Below are 12,160 nucleotides of genomic sequence, written 5' to 3'. Positions count from 1 at the left end.
ATATATATAGAATTCTATTTTTTCTGTTTTCAGTATTAAATCAGGAAAACAAATGATCACAATGTACTCGGTCTGTACAGCTCCACTATAAGCAGACTGAATACAAATAAAATACAAAATCTTCTTCAGTAGTTAAGGTTAAGACTCCAGTAGTTTGGGAATATTTGGGTTCTGTTTGTTGAGTGAAATCTGAAGTAATTTCAGTTTGAGTCTGAAGTCTATTAAAATGGGACTTGACTCTGAGTCACTCTCTGGTTTAATAATTGATATCTATAATATGTATTACATCTGTGTTTTTCAGCAGTTATATTGGACACATGAGTCAAGCTCTAATAACTAATTTTTAATCTTCTGTATATTCTCTGCAGTCTCTCCTGGTGTTATATTACACAGAAAGGCTGTGCTGCTCTGATTTCAGCTCTGAGATCAAACCCCTCACACCTGACAGAACTGAATCTGAGCCATAATACACCAGGAGACTCAGGAGTGAAGCTGCTCTCTGCTCTACTGGAGGATCCACGCTGTAAACTGAAGAAACTACGGTGAGTCTCATCACATCTCAGTAACTGTAAGGTTTGGAGTAAAAAGTAAAAACTCAGATGTGTTTTCTGTAGAAGTGGTTTTGTTTGCTGCCTTCTCACCCTCAGTTCAGACCCTTTAAACTCTCAAGCGTCCTTCTGGACAAATTTGGGCAAAAAAACCCAAAAACACAAAAAAACAACAACTCCTTAATTTGTCCTTCGTGGACAAAAATGGGCACCCATAGGAAATGAATGGGAAATACACATAAACCCATGTACAAACCACTGAATGAGCAAATAACAACATTCACTCCCACAAAGAACTGAATGAGTGCACACACACACACACAAGACACATTTTAGGTCAAAAAACAAAACAAAACAAAAACAAAACATTAAAATATCACAGAATAAATATATAACTCATTGTTACGACCGCTAGGGGTCAGCCGTAACAGGAAAAGGAAGAGAGTCTCAGAACCAGAGAGATGTTGAATAAGAATTTATTAACAAGTTGGGGTTTAGCGTCAGGGGCAGACAAGGCCAAAATAACAAACAATAATTCTCTTTTTTAAACCCTCTACACTTCCTAAATCAAAATTAAAGAATATTTTTTGTTAACTAAATATAACATGTTCTTCTCATAAATAGCAATTAAAACAAATTAAATATAAAGCTTTTATTAATAAAAGCAAAATTTTTAATAATGAAAACTTGAAACAATATTTAAAACAATATTCAATACAAATTGAAAAACATAAGAAATAATATATTTGTGACAATAACAAAATATAAACAATGTAATTACATAAAAAAAGTAAGATTTTAACTTGTAATAAAAAAAATTGTAATAAAGGACAACCAATATTCGTACAACTTATGACATGGAAAAATATTAACTCCAATACAGATCACGAGACAAACTATCAAGAGTGAAGTGATTAACTGTTATTTTTATCTCTATACCCCCCCATCCCCACTCTCCCTGGTGCTTGTTTAAAATGCTGCCCGATGGCATTCCTCAAGTCTAATTCAGTTGCCGTTGGGAAGTTGGTCATCACGGCATCTGACAAGAAAGAAAAAAAATAAGCACGATAAAAGGCTTTTTTGGACATCATCATGTTTTACTTTAATTACATCAATTGCGACGGAGTGTCTTTCTATTTTTCTTTGATGATAGGGCTTGGTAATATAGAGCTGATATATATAGTCTCAGTATATACAGATTTGGAAAATATATTTATATCAATACAGATTGATGTCATAAAGAAAAGACATTAAATCGTTAAGCCTAAAGACAGACATAAGCTCTCTGAGCAATGTTTACATGCAAACACACACACATACCTGTAATGACCGAGAACAGAGTGGTCTTCTGCAGTGTACCACCCCCCTTCATGTTAAAAGTAAACATGAGACAGTTTTGCAAAACCCTTAAACATAAAAAAGGGTTAACAACTGGTAACAAATACTGACCTCAATTTTAAGCCAGTCTCTCTACTGAGCCATATCTGTACTAAACAATACACACACACACACACAAAAAAAATACAGAATTAGTCAACACTGTGCATAACAACAAGAAAACTGGTCTAGCTACTTTTATTCCTTTGTGTGTTGAATATGGTGTTTTGTTCTGCATATTTATTGCTGTGCTTCGTTCACTGTATAATTATCAATAAAACTTATAGTGCATTTAAATCAAAGAACGTGGATCACATCACTCCAGTTCTGAGCTATTTATACTGACTTCCTGTCTGTAAAAAGCATGTACTTCAACGTAATATGCTAGATTTATAAAGCACTGAAAGTTTTAGGGCCTCTCGGCTCTGCTTTCTGTCCCCAGTGACAAAACTACATTAAATTATTAATTGATGCGAATTATTAAACTCTCACATTGCACTTATTACAGGGTGTTTAGAGGTATGTAAATGCATAAAGTTGACCGAGGAATATGACTGGTACAACATTTTATGCCTTCCACAGTCGATATAAAATCATTTAGATCACGTATCTTTGTGATTGTCATCGGGATATGAAGAGACTTTAAACCAACATAACACAAAGTGCTTTTGAACCAAATCCCTTGCCTTTGAGATAACCTCAGAATGGCGTACTCTACCCTGCTATCTGCTAAAATTTCACGGTCCCTACAAGATATCAAATGTAGAATGGCAGCATGTCAAAGAGATAACACAGATACTTACAAGAAAAAACAAAAACATAAAAATGTCCTTATTTCTGTTGTCTGTCTGTCTGTTGATTGCCAGCGTCGTTGCTCAGGCGTCCTTCTCCTCCTGTGGCTTTTGATCATGTGTTGCTCTTCAAAAAAAGCTCATGGCGCCGGCGGTATTGTTAATCGCGAGATCTGGCCGAATTCTCTACCAACTTCCAAGTCTCGCATTGGCAGTGGCCATGTCTCAGTAGGGCAAATTGCCATCTACAGGTTGGGATATGTAATTGCATGTTTATTTAACAAAGTAAAAAAATCTAATCGGGAAATGTAATGTGTGACAGCAAAAATAATGCAAATTAAAACATGGCAATGGCATTACCTGGTTGTTATGATGTCATGCATCCCACAAGCTGTACATGTAAACAGTTTTAGACTAGCTGGTTCAATATAGGGCTATAGCCAAGTCGTTGAAATTAGACCACAGACTGCCTTGATTTCACCCATACACAGCCTGTCCAATTCAGGGATAAATCGTGGCTACAGATGTCACGAAATAACACTTATTGTCTAGACCAGTGGTTCCCAAAGTGGGGGTTGCAATTAATTTAACTCTTTCGCATGTACGATCACACTGGTCAGTGCATGACGTGAAATTCAAATGTGCTCTCGTGCGTTGGCTGTTTTAAAGCAGAGACAGGCGCGCTCAGAGCTGTCATCGCAATTTTTCAGTGTTTTCAAACACATAATGTTTATTTTAGGTTTCAGACATATAAGTACTAAAAAAACAATACATTTAGAGTTTGTAAAATACACACTGATGTCAAAGGAAGAGGCAATAATAATCCTTTCCATTATAATTAGACACGTTTTATTCATATCAGATACACATTGTGTAAGTAACTTTAAAATTTACTTTTATGTATTTCGGGAGAAGTGGATGAATTCACGTGTTGTAAATCCAACAGATCCGATTCTCTGAACTGCGTCTGCGGCACAAACTAAGATGGCGGCGCCCATCGCGCATACAGCTCAACTAACGCGATCGTTATAAAGGTGTTTACACAACAAAACACTTCCACTTGCATATATTTGACGATCGGAATATCAGCTATTTCATGCCATATCTAACAAATTTGTGAATATTTTGAATAAAAAAGGAAAAAAATGACATAAAAGCAGATCATCATTCATTCAGCTCTGTTGTTGCTGCGGTATGTCACGTGACAAGCAATGACGCGTCATCATGGAAACCATAAAGTGACATCTAAATAACGGTCGCCTTGAAAAAGTCACGCTGGGGGGTCAGCCAGAATATTTTAAACTTACGTGTGAAAGGGTTTATTCAATACTTGTTAAATGGTGTTTGCTGAAAAGTCTGATACAAATAAAAAAAAAAAAATATATATATATATATATATATATATTTTAATTCAATTAGTAATTTTGTCCCAGACATTACGAGATTACGTCAGCGTCAATCACAATCAAGTTACGTACGTACATCACGCGCAGCAACACACCGTAGAACAATAATTATTCAGCATGACACAGAAAATGCTTTACCGAGTAATTCGTGTTTCTGACACGTTGAGCGTCGGATTAGCATGAGCGTGTGTGTGTGAGCCGCTCAGACCTACTCGACTGGTTCCTGATGCAGAATAATGAACGAGTTCAACCCAACATAGCTGCACAGTTACTCTCCGAGAGAGAACAGGTGGAGATCGAGCGGCTCGTGCAGAATTGTAACACTGATTTTGTACGTAGAACAATAAAATATAACTTTGTGTGCTTTGAGACTGGGCATAAAATCGATTTGCTGTACATTTCACGCGACGGGAGGGTTGTTGTTATTTAGATGTGTCACTTTATGGTTTCCATGGTGACGCGTCATTGCTTGCCAAAAAATACAGAGATATTATTTTTTGCTCATATCGCCCAGCCCTATACAGAAGCGTACTGGAGTTTTAATTGAAGTGGATTTAAATAGCATTAAAAAAATGTAAACTGTTTACACTATTTTTATACCCTCATATGTCACCAGATGTCACCAAACCCACCAAAATGTTGGTTTTTGGCTCTGAACTTACTGGAATGATTTGTTTTTACTGAAGTATAAGAAATATTAAATATTACATAAAATAAGCATATTTTATATTAAATATGGTACTTTTAGAGTTAAATAAATAATAATAAAAAACCCACCAAAAAAACATACATTTTTATTTTTTATTTTATTGAAGACAGTGGTATGACATTTATTGAAAAAAACAAAAGGACAAATTAAGGGCTGCTGTGTGAAGGATGCTTGAGGGTTCAAATTAATAAGAAATAAAAATAATGAAATTTGCATCTAATTAATGGCAATATTTTGATGGAGGTTTTTATAAAACCCAGCACTGTAGTGTTTTTGTTTAATATCACAGCTGCAGTGACTGCTAGAATCTAGAAGTGCTTCTCTCATTACTGTACACCAGTATTAGAGTACAATCAGGATAAAGACATGAGTCCCTCAGAGATCTCAGACAAATCAGTATTGAATGCAACTTCCACAGGGATATAGAAATATATAGAAAAACATGAGGTGGGGTGCTTCTCTCCTTTTATCTCACACTCGAGGTTAAAGACTCACCAGTATGAGGCTAAAGGACCACAATATTGATACAAATATTTAAATTAAAGTGATATGTTTTGCATAATATCTGAGTTAATTATTGTCTAAAACAACCACTTCAGCAATGTTTGTACCATATTCTGCTTTGATAAAATAATTTACTTTTATTAACTGAGTACATTGCAAAATGGATTTATAAAACAAAAATACATGAATATTTCATTATAAAGGAAAAGATTGTGAAAGATTCTTACACTGCTTGAAGATCTCATAGTAACTAATATGACTTTACAGCATCTCAATTAAATTATAATTGTTTATATTTTGTGAGTGATTTAATATTTTAAATATGATGTTTCATTAAAAATATGGTGATCATCTCTTTTTCCCCAAATATTCTCCTTTTCATATTCTTCAGTTACTGAAAATCTGTTGATTTGATTACTTTGAAAAAACTGAAAACATTAACAAGACCTGTGTTTCAAATATAAGCCTTTAATTTTAATGATTCTCATTTGTTCATAAGTCTGTAATAATTTTAATTTTAATAATTTTTACATGAGTCCATCTTTTACTCCATTGTAAACTACCACACACCAGTCACAAAATATTAATTATCAAATAAAATTATTATAATTATATATTAATTCAGTGTGAGAATAAATGAAGAGTGATGTCTATTTTCCAAATACACCTGCCTCTCAACCTCCCCACAATCTTAAACACCAGAGTAATATGTCATAGTTATACTGTAATGTTACTCTTAATATTTTAACATTAGTGCATGTATAGTAATACAAAAGGTTTGAAGAATGAAAATGATAAACTAGTTCAGTATCAGGAATCATGTGAGTAGAGTGCATTTCAATTAGTTTCTTATCTTGTGCTTTTGCTGGCAAGTTAAAATCTCTATAGCACTGATCCTGGTGAATAGAAAAAGTAATGCTCATACAAACACACACACAAACACACTCTCACCCTAAAACTTAAACACAGTCTCAGAGATCATTCATGTTCTTCACTCTCTGCAGGCTGTATAACTGCAGTATTGGAGAGGAAGGCTGTGCTGCTCTGATTTCAGCTCTGAGATCAAACTCCTCACACCTGACAGAACTGAATCTGAGCTGTAATACACCAGGAGACTCAGGAGTGAAGCTGCTCTCTGCTCTACTGGAGGATCCACACTGTAAACTGAAGAAACTACAGTGAGTGTTATTATATTATTGAACACAACAAACAGTGTGAAAATACTGCCAAACAAAAACATTTCATGTTAAAGGGATAGTTCACCCAAAAACTTAAAATTCTGTCATCACTTTACTTTTCTTCGAGACATTTCAAAACAGTATGACTTTATTTGTGGAAAATAAAAGAAGATATTTTGAGAAATGTTTTTGTCCGCACAATGGAAAGCAGTGGTGCCCAAACTTTGGTTGGCAACAGTATTCAAAATATAATGTTTTGGGTTTCACAGAAGAAAGAAGCTCATACAGGTTATGAACGACATACAGGGAAGAAAATTATGACAATTTATATTTTTGGGAGAACGATTCCTTTAAAAATCAAAATGTAAATGATCAAATACAATGATTATACTGAATGTGCCCAAAACAAATATATGTTTTTATATAGGGCTGCAACAAACGATTATTTCGATACTCGATTAATCTAACGATTATTAGAACGATTGATCGACTAATCGCAGATTATTTCACTGATTAATCAATAGAATTTTATTGATTATTCAGCTCTTGCAATTAGTTAAAATACTGTTATACATAACAAATAAATAAAAGGTAGTCTAATCTCTTCAGCTTTGGGAAATAATATTATGTAATTACAATTATTATACAATTAATTTATACAAATAAATATATTTGACACACAACATGAGAATCCTTCTTATTTACCATTTAATTACTATATGAAAAATAACTGAATGACACATCATTCTGCCTAACATCTCCTTTTGTAAGCATATAATATGGATAAGAAACAAAATAAAGGGAAGTGATTAGATGTTTTATTTTTGGATAAACAATTTTATTCACAATATACACTACCAGTCAAACATTTCTGAACAGTAACATTGTTTTTAAAGAAGTCTCTTCTGCTCATCAAGCCTGCATGTATTTGATCCAAAGTACAGCAAAAACAGAAACATTTTGTAAAAACTATTTAAAATAACTGTTTTCTATTTGAATATATTTTAAAATTTATTCCTGCGCTTTCAAGGCTGAATTTTTAGCATCATTACTCCAGTCACATGATCCTTCCGAAATCATTCTAATATTCTGATTTGCTGCTCCAAAAAACATTATTATTATTATTATTATTATTATTATTATTGTTGTTGTTGTTGTTGTTGTTGAAAACAGCTGAGTAGAATTTGATGAAAAGAAAGTTAAGAAGAACAGCATTTATCTGAAATAGAAATACTTTGTAACATTATAAATGTCTTTGTCAATTTAAAGCATCCTTGCTAAATAGAAGTATTAATTTCTACAATAACCCCCCCCCCTCCCCCCCCCCCCCCAAATAAAAATAAAAATAAAAAATGATATTGACTCCAAGCTTTTGAATGGTATGGTGTATAATGTTACAGAAGATTTTATTTATTTTATTAAAATAATAATAAATAATATTTTTAAATAATAATAAATGTACTCAACTGTTTTAAATATTGATAATAATAATAATAATAATAATAATAATAAATGTTTCTTGAGCAGCAAATCAGCATATTAATGATTTCTGAAGATCATGTGACACTGAAGACTGGAGAAAATTCAGCTTTGATCACAAGAATAAATTACATTTTAAAATATATTCAAATAGAAAGCAGTTATTTTAAATCGTAAAAATATTTCACAATATTACTGCTTTTGCTATATTTTGGATCAAATAATCTTAACGTTATCGTTCAGAAACTTTTGAGTGGTAGAGTAATCTCTCTTAAAATACCTTACTGGGTTATGATAATCAAAACAGTCCTGAGCTAGATTAAGCTTTGATCTCTGCAAACCAAACTATCACTTTAATCAAATAATTAATAATAATGTTTAATACCGTAAAGCTGCTTGATTTAAGGTATTGCATAAAATACTACAGACGTGACGTGAATGCTTTACTGAGCTCGTGCAAACATCCACATGCATTTTTATCTGCTGCTTTCACACCGCTGTGATTTTTTGTTGTTGTTGTTTATTTCGTTATTGAGAGGAAAGCGCGCATCATATATTTTGATATCCAAACGCCATTCGGTTCGGCTCGGATGCGTTTCTCTGAAGCAGCGCTGAGCGCTGTCTCTTCTTCTCTTGAATTACATCCAGGAGGCTGAATTACAGTCTTGCGCTACAGCGCCACACTGGTCAAACCGCATTATTGCAGGCTCTAAATTAGGTCAAATTAAATCAAACGACTACTCGACAACAAAAATATTTGTCGACAATTTTTTATTGATAATGTCGACTAAACGTTTCAGCCCGATTTGTATATACACTTATAGACCATTGAACAACAAAGTACATAAGTGTGAGCCAAAATTATATACATTTGCAGTAATTAATTGGCCATAGCTTCACATATAAAGTACTATATATATACACACACACACACACACACACACAGACAGACATATATATATATATATATATATATATATATATATATATTTGCTGCATATAGAATTACAGTGTAATGAACATTGTCCTGTACATTAAGAGTAAAATACTGGCAGCACATTTGTCTGTAGTTTACTGTAATTGTACAGATCTTCAGCCACTTTACAGTGTTACTGTAATACACTAAATTAAACATACAGATAAATAATTACAAAAATGACAGATTGACCATCTTTCTCCAATCCATGAATAACAGATTTACATGTACTCAATAATAACACCAAGTCTTGAACATTTTAATCTGTTTGAAGAGTATTTATATAAGAGGAACAACATTCATAAATGCTACTTTTTCTGCTGTCAGGTCTGCATCTCTCACTCTTAGATTCATCTTTGAGCAACTGATGTTATGTATTTATTATCTCTGAACTGGATTCTTATTGTTTAATTATGTAGTTAGCATGATACATTCTTACCTGACAAATAAAATATTATATTTGATTTACTCTGATCTCTCCTGAACTCATCATGACTAGTAGATCATGTGGAGGCTGATGTTTCCTCAAATCTGTGTCCAGGACAGAACAGACTAAAGGATCATGGATGAATGAATAATCAGATATCTCAATTAATTTTAACCAATATTTGTGATTAGTTACTAATTAGAATCACATTCTAAATTTAATGATCACTTGAAAATTAGAGTCAGATTAAACATAGAGCTACAATAAAATTTAAACTCGATCCAAATTAAGTGAACTTTAAAGAAGCGCAAGTAAAATATATGTCATATTTATACTATAATATTACTCCTATTTTAACATTATCACCTATAAAATATCATAAACTAGTTCAGCATCACAATCATGAATCATGTGAGTAGAGTGCATTTAAATTAATGTTTTAGCTGCTGGCAAGTTAAAATCTCTATAGCGCTGATCCTGGTGTATAGAAAAAGTAGAGCTCATACAAACACACACACAAACACACTCTCACCCTAAAACTTATAGAAAGTAGAGCTCATACATTCATGTTCTTCACTCTCTGCAGACTGAGTTACTGCAGTATTGGAGAGGAAGGCTGTGCTGCTCTGATTTCAGCTCTGAGATCAAACTCCTCACACCTGACAGAACTGGATCTGGGTGGTAATACACCAGGAGACTCAGGAGTGAAGCTGCGCTCTGCTCTACTGGAGGATCCACACTGTAAACTGAAGAAACTATAGTGAGTTATTGAGTCAATGCTTTCATTTATCATCTTGTATTAAAGCAGATCTTAGTGTATTTTCTCTTTCTCTTTATTGTACAGTATCTGACAGTGAAAACTCCACAAGCTCCAAACAACTGAATCAAAACAACACGTCCTGAACAAGACTGTCACCTGGACAAATGCTGATATTGTAGTGAATTTGCTTTCTTCACCTTAGGGAGGTGAAATAGTGCAGTGATGGGTACATGTCACTGTTGACGTTATGATTTTTGGATCACGTGTCACTTAAGGTGTGGTTATGAGTACATCACATAAGAAAGATTGGTGGGATACCTAACTTGTAGAGCCTCTTTCTGTATCATTAACACAAGGAAGACACAAGAGTAATAAAATTAGTTGTATTAAGAAAAGATAGACAAGTGTAATCAACAACTACTAAATAAATACATGAATGAAAAAGCAAAAGTAATAAAGTGCATAAGTTGCATAAAATGCAAGTGATTACATTGGGTTTTGCTTTGTCAGATCTACGTTATCAGGAAAGAAATAAGGTGAATCTGATGATGGCTTTGGACGGCCGAAACGTCATGTTGTTTTATTAATAAAGCTTGAATTTTGAAGAGTGAGTGTTGCACCTTACCCACAGGAAAGAAATATCAAAAGTGAGATCTCTTTAACATCTCAAATATTTCTCCTAGACAGAAATGAGGTTACTTTAAGATCGAAAGGAGATTTTTGCTTGAGTCTCCTGCTTCTCAAACTTGTCTCCTGAGACAAAAACTCTAACAATCTCACAACGGTGTCCTTTAAAGCTTTAAAAGAGATTTTATCAACATCACACACTGTGCTTAGATTTTTCTCTTTAGCTAAATAATGTGGGGGTCTCATATTTGTCTCCTGTAATGCTTTAGAAGAGATCTCAACAACTTTACAAAGTGTGCATTAAGTCAAGTACTTGAAAGGCACTAAATAAAAAGGAGGAAATCATAAGTTCAGAGTTAAAGGCTATATTGAGAGAAAATTATGCAGAAATAAGGATGCCTTAATCAAAACTGATCCACAGAAAATGTAACCCTGGAGCTTTCTTTGCTGAAATGAATAAATGGCTTATGACTCAGTCTTGATTATTAATTGACTAATTTGATTATTAATACATGGAAGAAATGTTTGAGCTCATATTGAGGCATTTGACTTGGTGCACACTTTGTGAAGTTATTGAGATCACTTCTGAAATTTAGAGGAGACAAATGTGAGAGCTCTCGAGTCTTTAGTGTAGGAGAAATATCTGAGCACAGTGTGTGATGTTGTTGTTAGCTTCTAAAGCTTTAAAGGACACTGTTGTGAGATTGTTAGAGTTTTTGTCTCAGGAGACAAGTTTGAGAAGCAGGAGACTCAAGCAAAAGTTTCCATTCAGTCTTAAGGTAACCTCATTTCTGTCTAGGAGAAATATTTGAGATGTTAAAGAGATCTCTTTTTATTTTATTTTTCTTCCCTCTGGTTAGCTTCAATGTCCTTTATCTACACCATTTCAATCAAACACAATACATGCATTGTCATATTTAAAGTTATTTTATGTAAACAGTGTTTTATTGCACAGTGATTTAACAGAGGAAACTGTGGTGTATATACAGTGCTGGACACTGATAATCTAAAAAAATTTTTTTTTAAAAATCTAAAAAGACAGAAATTGAAACATTTAAACTAGTAACTCTTGATATTCTGAAATGTTTAATGCTATTTAAATGATAGTTTTAGTATTTACAATATTAGTAAAAGTTTAACGTTTCTCCTAAAATAAAACTGAAGACATCTTAAGACAAAGCTGATAATGAGACATATAAGATAATCAGCTCTTAGTATCCTGATCATAGAGTAACTTCTGTCAGAGCCATAGCCTTGTGTGCAGCACATCGACGTGAAGCACAGCTGCACCTCAGACAACATGGGTTCAGATCACAGCTAAAGGTGCTTTCCTGCTTCTGTTCAATCCTCACCTGTCCAATCATTTCCTGTCTCTACT

At 33.5% G+C, this 12,160-nt stretch overlaps 1 pseudogene; it reads left to right on the top strand.

Annotated features, from left to right (window-relative positions):
• The window catches only part of LOC109107685, a 58,316-nt pseudogene extending 47,059 nt beyond the window's left edge, over window positions 1-11,257 (top strand).
• The last annotated feature ends 903 nt before the right edge of the window (window positions 11,258-12,160 follow it).

The sequence above is a fragment of the Cyprinus carpio genome, unplaced genomic scaffold (assembly GCF_018340385.1).
Source record: "Cyprinus carpio isolate SPL01 unplaced genomic scaffold, ASM1834038v1 S000006557, whole genome shotgun sequence".
Classification (NCBI taxonomy): Eukaryota; Metazoa; Chordata; class Actinopteri; order Cypriniformes; family Cyprinidae; genus Cyprinus; species Cyprinus carpio.
This window is presented reverse-complemented; position numbering and strand designations above follow the sequence as displayed.